Source organism: Glycine soja, unplaced genomic scaffold, assembly GCF_004193775.1.
Source record: "Glycine soja cultivar W05 unplaced genomic scaffold, ASM419377v2 tig00104482_3_pilon, whole genome shotgun sequence".
Classification (NCBI taxonomy): Eukaryota; Viridiplantae; Streptophyta; class Magnoliopsida; order Fabales; family Fabaceae; genus Glycine; species Glycine soja.
In genome coordinates this window covers 88,112-94,876 of record NW_021144437.1, presented here as the reverse complement: position 1 = coordinate 94,876, position 6,765 = coordinate 88,112, and the positions used below count along the sequence as shown (strand labels likewise).

General features: G+C 35.1%; 1 long non-coding RNA gene and 1 pseudogene across 1 annotated transcript; both read right to left on the bottom strand.

Moving 5' to 3' along the window:
- Positions 1-1,000: 1,000 nt before the first annotated feature.
- Positions 1,001-1,481, bottom strand: LOC114404514. The gene is made up of 3 exons (XR_003665022.1): positions 1,380-1,481; positions 1,190-1,279; positions 1,001-1,080 (listed from the first exon to the last, which is right to left on the bottom strand). It is a non-coding gene; the product is annotated as an uncharacterized LOC114404514 (long non-coding RNA).
- A 155-nt stretch (positions 1,482-1,636) lies between these two features.
- LOC114404522 lies at positions 1,637-5,580 on the bottom strand (annotated as a pseudogene).
- Positions 5,581-6,765: the final 1,185 nt, after the last annotated feature.

The window sequence follows — 6,765 nt, the reverse complement described above, 5'->3', positions numbered from 1 at the left end:
GGTCCCTTCTTCCCCATCAAAGGCATCGTAATCTCCTTCTCTTTCGTCTTATGGTCGTGCTTGACAGCTTCAGCGTACGATTTCATACTAGTGGAGGTCGTACTGTTGATTCTGGCTTGTTTGGGTTCCATAGGATTCATGGATACCTTCCTTACTCGAACCACTTCACCCCCTGTTCTTCCCACTTCCCTTTTACCTCTTCTCTGAAACTTGGGTTTGTTGACAAACAACTTCTTCCCTTCTATGTAGATTTTGTTATCCTGTTGTCTCTCCAACCAACCTGCGTCCTCCACGCCTTTGAAGCGGACAAAACCATAACGTTGACCCTGTTTATTCTTTGATTGAGGTATAAACACCTCCCACACTTTTCCCCACTCCTGGAATAGATTCCAGAGGTAAGTTTCATTCACAGAGTCTGGGAAATGAGAGAAATAAAAGGATGTTATGTCCTTATTATTTCTCCATGATAGAGCTCTGTGTTTCTCTCCTATCAGATGAGCGTGAGTAACATTTTGTGTTGCATCAAAATTAATTCCTAGTCTCTAATGCATAATTTCCACCTACAAAAGTTGTTCAAGCAAGGCATAATGTATGAAAAACACAACACCTGATACTAAAGATACTTGATTTGACCATGAACCTATAAAAACATGAGACTCTCAAAAGTACAAGAAAATATTTGCATTGGATTGGTCAAGGCTCCAATCACTAGGATTAGATATTAGCAAGCTGGAGAGGTCAGATTATTGTCAGCTCTATGTCATAACATAAATCAGTCATAATCTTTGTTTCACTTCCTTTCAATATGGCATGAGCAAAATACTTTTAAAAAAAGTATAAAATGTGTAGTAGTCACTAGTCAGTCAGTAAAGCCTCTTGTTTGGGATATAAGAAAAACTGCTCAGGATTTAAAACTAAAACATATAAAATATATAAGAAACTAAGAAAGATAAAAACAAAAAACAAGGAAATATAAACTCAGCTCACTTTTTCACTAGAAGGAACAGATTGTACGAAGGCTGAAGGATTCAATCTTACTTCTGACGTTGATAAAGGTTCAGATATTCCAGTGCTTTTAACCTATGAAGAAAGAACCTATCAGTAAATCTTTACATCATGCAAAAGAGTATGAATAAGACTTGTGAATTGTACAACAAAATACTGCAGTGGCACTAAATTTATGTGTGACCTTGCTGGCATATGACTTCACATCAACCCCATCAGCAACAGAAGAACTTCCAAACTTTGTTAGCTTCATTGCTTCTCTAGAATGCAATAGCTGTAAATAGAACAAGGGAGTATTAGCTGTGCAATTGAGCAATAATTCTTAAATGTGATTTCATACAAGTGTGGGATACATAATCCTAATAATACCATACTTTCAAAATGTCAGGATCATTCCAAGGTCCCTTATCAGATCTAAGACACCCTCCATCATTTGGGCACGAACAACTGCCGCCGAGGAAATCTGGAAGTTGGCTGTTGAAAAAAAGACAAAAAGGAATGCTCACATGATAGGCATTATAATAGACATAGAAGCCCTTAATTAACTGGGGCAGTACAAACATAAACACAAACCTTGTGTCTATAATCTGTAACAGTCTGCTCTGAAACTTATTGCCTAAAACATGTAGATTCAGCATGAATCATTTATACAATGCTTGTTCCTTTCTAAAGAGAAAAGATACAAAGAAAAATAGATAAATTCATGTATTTTGGCTGTGGTCATTGGATCAAGAAAACCTTTTGCAGTATTCCATAGTAGCTTGAACCCACTACCAGCATTAACAATGAACATTTGGTTTAATGTCTGAAAAGAAAATGAGCAACTTAAGAAGTGCACAATGACTGTATACCTAAATTACCTATGGCAACCTTGTTTTTGCAGTAGGGGTTACAGAGCATGCTATGATTTAAGTATTATCATTGTATTATTGTATTTGTAGGAAGTATGTTAGGATGGCATTGTGGGTTCATTGAACACAATTGCAATTTGTATCCCTAATTCAGGTTCCAGACCTAAATCCTACATGCAGTTGAGTTCATGTACATGCATGCACCCTGTGAACATATTGCATGATAATATGCATGTATAAGGAAATAAAAGAAAAAACAAATAAAAACTGAACTTTGGAGGAAAAGAAAAGAATATGCAGAAGCACCCACATACAGAGGCCTACTTAGTACTAAATTCACCTTCCCCTGTCATGAATAGCTTGCCTCCTTTTTCCTCTCCATTTACAAACAAACATAAACTTGTTTACTTTTCTTTCTTTCTTTTAAGAATTTTCCTTAAAAGATCTCAGAATCAAATTCTTAAGTTGAGAATGTCACTTTAAAGATCACTAAACCAAAAAAAAAGAAAAAAAGAAAAAAGGAAGTGCATAAACTATGATTTGTTCATCAAGATAGATTCAGGTTCTTATAACATTTACTTACCTCAGGGTAGTTATCACCATCAATTTTTTGCATACGCATAACAAGATCATGTGCAACTTTGCTAAAGCTAACCCAATTCTGCAAAATATACCAAGTAATAAAACGTTTAGACTTCTTCATGATGCTATTTTAATTATTCAGATATGTTGTTGTAAGCATAGAATTTACCACTCCATGCACATCAAGTATTGTTGTTGTTTTATCTATATGCCTCTTTGCTGCAATAGAACATGCTGGGAATTTCTCTTTAAACATTTTCTCAAATCCCTGAACATGATATTTTAAAAATCGATCAACTGTCGTGACACTCATCAACTTGCTGGGTTCAACTTTGCCAAGTCTTTCAATATAAACTGGTTGGCCCTCTTTGTCCACACCATGGTAGCCATGAGGATAATAACACTATACCTCTTCATACTCCTTATATACAAATTCCTACATATTATTTATCACAAAACTCATGATTCAGTAATTGAAAGATTATAGTGATTCATGATCAAACAAATAATGTTGGAAAATCTTCCAAAAGGGATATATGCAGGGTTTCTCCTCTCTAGAATTACACACTATGGGTGGCTGTTAGTTCAAAACTCTGCTAAGCTCCTTCAATCTTTCTGCAACAATTAGTATACAATGGCTTCTTTAAAAAGTAAAAGGTGTAAACAACCAATTACCAAACTTTACCTGTAAAATAGAATCTACTCCATACTCCTTCCTCCAATGCAACATATCTGCCCACATCTGGACTTTTTTATCAATGTCGAACTTTCTGGCTTTCAGAAACCTGCAGCATGAAAACATCACCAGCCTTTAATATACTGCAAGTCTAAAAATATTTCTTTTGTACAACAACATGTCTAGAAAAATACATATTTTAATTTTCGCCCGAAGTTGTAGGAAAAAAAGGTTTCAAACATCAAAGAATGGCAATTTAGACGAACAATCCTTTAATAGCGCATTTACTGAATCTCTGTAATGAACATCAATAATAATCAAATATCGGGATCTCTATTGAAAAGATATAGAATACTTCAAAGAAAGAAAAATCATGTAAATTATTGAGGAAGAAGCTACAAAATGCCACTCCAGACAATGTTTTAGATGCACTTTGCATGATTAATATTCCTCAATTAAGGTAAAATAGAAACTGCACTTCTGGCAGATAAATCAACATTTAACAGGATATGAACAACATAGACCATAATATTCCATTTATTTAACACCTCTAAAGCAATAACATTGAGCAGTTAAAAGAGAAAAAGCACACAAATAGAAAAGAAACTTCTATGACAAATTCATTTACCTCAGCATTTCATGATAATCATCATGGGAATCTGGAAGCAGATCTCTTGTAAGTAGCACCTGACGAAATGAATTCACAGCTTTTTCCTCGTTAGCATCGCGGACATCTTCTATGAAAATTGAAGCAAAGTCACTATTTGCTACATGTGTATTACGCTTCCTGAGACTATAAGCGAGTCTGGTTGAAGCAGTCATTGCTTTTCTCCTAAGAGATCTAGTTCGAGACTTCCGCCACTCATCCTCAGAGGTTTCAGGCTCAAAACATCTACCCCTCTCATCTTCTTGAGCTAATACTTCTTCTCCTAAACCCATAGAAATCAATAGTCAATACCTAAACCACAGTCCCAAAAACATAACCAGAATAACAAAAATATGTTCCCAAAATCAACATCTCAACGCCACACAGGACTACAGCTTTGTACTTGGCATTCTATTCAAGACAAGCAATTTGCACCTAGATTGCCTCTGCACCAAGGGAAAAACAAGAACCACCTTTAATAACAACAAATCCAACCCAGGATCAAGAATACTCACCAGCTAAGCCATTACAACCTTTATCAAGCATTCATGTATAACACAATTAATCTAATTATTCAAATGGATTAAATTAGGGAACAAAATCCAAAATAAAAATTCAAAATAAAAAACTAACCCAAGTTTACAGATCAATCAACAAACTAAACCCTTTACCCTCTAAACAACAAGACTATTATTGGATTACAACATCACTCAGATTACCCCTGCATCAAGGAAAAACAGAGAACAACAATCCCAAACTTTAGGGAATCTAGAACTTTCCACAGCTAAGACTTACACTAGAAGAAATCCATAAAAAACACGATTGTGCAGCTGAATCTGTTCCCCAAATGATCAAAACCCAAAACCATAGATCAATCAATAAAGAAGAGGAAAGAAAACATTAACACCAAGAAAGAAAAGGACCTACATTTGACAACAACAAAAGCAATTTCGAGAGAATCCAATAAAACAACATCAGAACCAAACAAAACAAAAACAAAATCTTAATTTTAAATCGAAACACCACAACCAAGCTGGATAAAAGGAATCCCGAAAAGGAAAAAGTCAGAACCGAAGAATCATAGATCAATCAACAAACGAATCAATCGAGGCAGATTTCCGATCGTAAAAGAGACAAGGAACGACATTGCATTCATTCACGTACCCGAATCTAAATGACGTCAGTTAAATGACAAATAACAGTGATACAGATGAGGAGAGTGAGAGAGGAAAAAGGCAAAGTGGGTATCGCTTTCTGTGTGAGATAAAAAAATGGAACGTACCGAAACCCGTACGGAGCCGCAGACAGAGACAGAGACACGCAGAGAGAGAAGGGAATGTAGGAAGTAGGAACAAACGTCGTTATCAAAAGCGTTAGGAGTGGCGTGCAAGATTTTAAAGCTAAATTCACTAGAAATTACCCTTACCTTTCATTAAGTTATCATGTATTAGTCATGAGAGTGAACACTAAATAAAAACGATTGCAATATAAATATATACATGAAGAGCTGGGTTATTAAAAAAAAGTACCTCCATTGAACCATAAAAGAATGGGTTTTTGTTCTGGTTTGTGAGTGGCCTCGAAAAACAAATAGAACAGTGCTCTTCCTTGAGTTTCATTAACAGTGATATAACCACCATATTGTTGAACTTCACCGGAGGCTGCGCAGGTAATTCATGCACTCTATCAGCTTCTTGCTCTGCCAGTATCTCCTGGCTAAGGTAACTAGCTACTGAAGGCTTTGCCACACCTAACGCTTCTATCGTCAAACAAACAAAAAACAGAAGATGAAGATTGAGAAAAATTGAACACAAAGCCATAACTGATATATATCTCCGGTGTAGGTGTGCGATATATATCCACGCATTGAATTGGCTAACGGCCAAACCAAATACGCCAAATACAGTGATTCAAAAAGCATTCAAATGCCTAAGGTGCGCCGCATTTTAGTAAGTTGCAAATGTGATCATTACAATGCAGCAGCATTAATATAGAGTTGCATGCTAAAAGAATCAAAATCAAAATCTGGTATATTTGCTGAAAAATATTTCTAGCCTTGTAGGAGAATTTGTAGAAGATAGGAATGAGAAAACCCTAAGGTTTATACAGTAATTAATAACACAAGTTAATTTTGCTCAAAAATATTTGCTCAAAAATATTTCTAGCCCTAAGGAATGAGCATAATTCTACATCGGTTCGGGGGCACAACTGATGTAGAATGACCAGCATTCTAAGACGGTTCTTCAACCGATGTAGAAAGACAACACAGTTTCAACATCGCCGGCTACATTGACGTGTGACAATCGATGTAGAATGGTGCTTTTAACCGATGTAGAAAGCTAATCTTGTAGTAGTGTAGCTTCAAGGTGATTTTTCATAATTTGTATTTTGTCCTTATTCAAAACTTTAGTTTTAAGAAGTTTAAAACAAATTTAGATGTTCAGAACCAATTCACTTAATCAAAATCAACTTGTTTGTGACCAAGTTTTTTAGGGTTGGGTTTCATAAAAAAGTAACATGAATCCAACCTACCTTCTCAAGGAGGAAGCTACAGGATTGAGCCAGATATATAGGTACAAATTCAATAAAAGGGACAACATTTTTTTTTTCTGTGTGTGCGTATGTGAAGGGTAAAAAAAGTTGGCCAAATCTATGTTATCATTTTTAGTTTTAAGTAATGGTTTCATAGATAAAAAATTGAAGGTAAAGAAATTTTGAATTCCATCAGAAATAATTTTTTATTTGGTATAGATAAAAGATCTTCCTATACTACGTACTATTTAATTTTGGATGATGAGTTGATTTGGTAGTAGGTTTCATAAATTAGAAATTGAAGTGAAGGTTTTAAGAGTGATTAGATTTAGGCTTAGCCCACCAAATGTCAAAAACAGTCAACCAAAGTCAAAGTAAGGAGTTGTAAGTCAACCAATTTATGACAATTTTGTAAAAAGAAACAAGTTTAGTGAAAACCTTAGAAATTAGAGTTTTGAACACCAAATTAACTA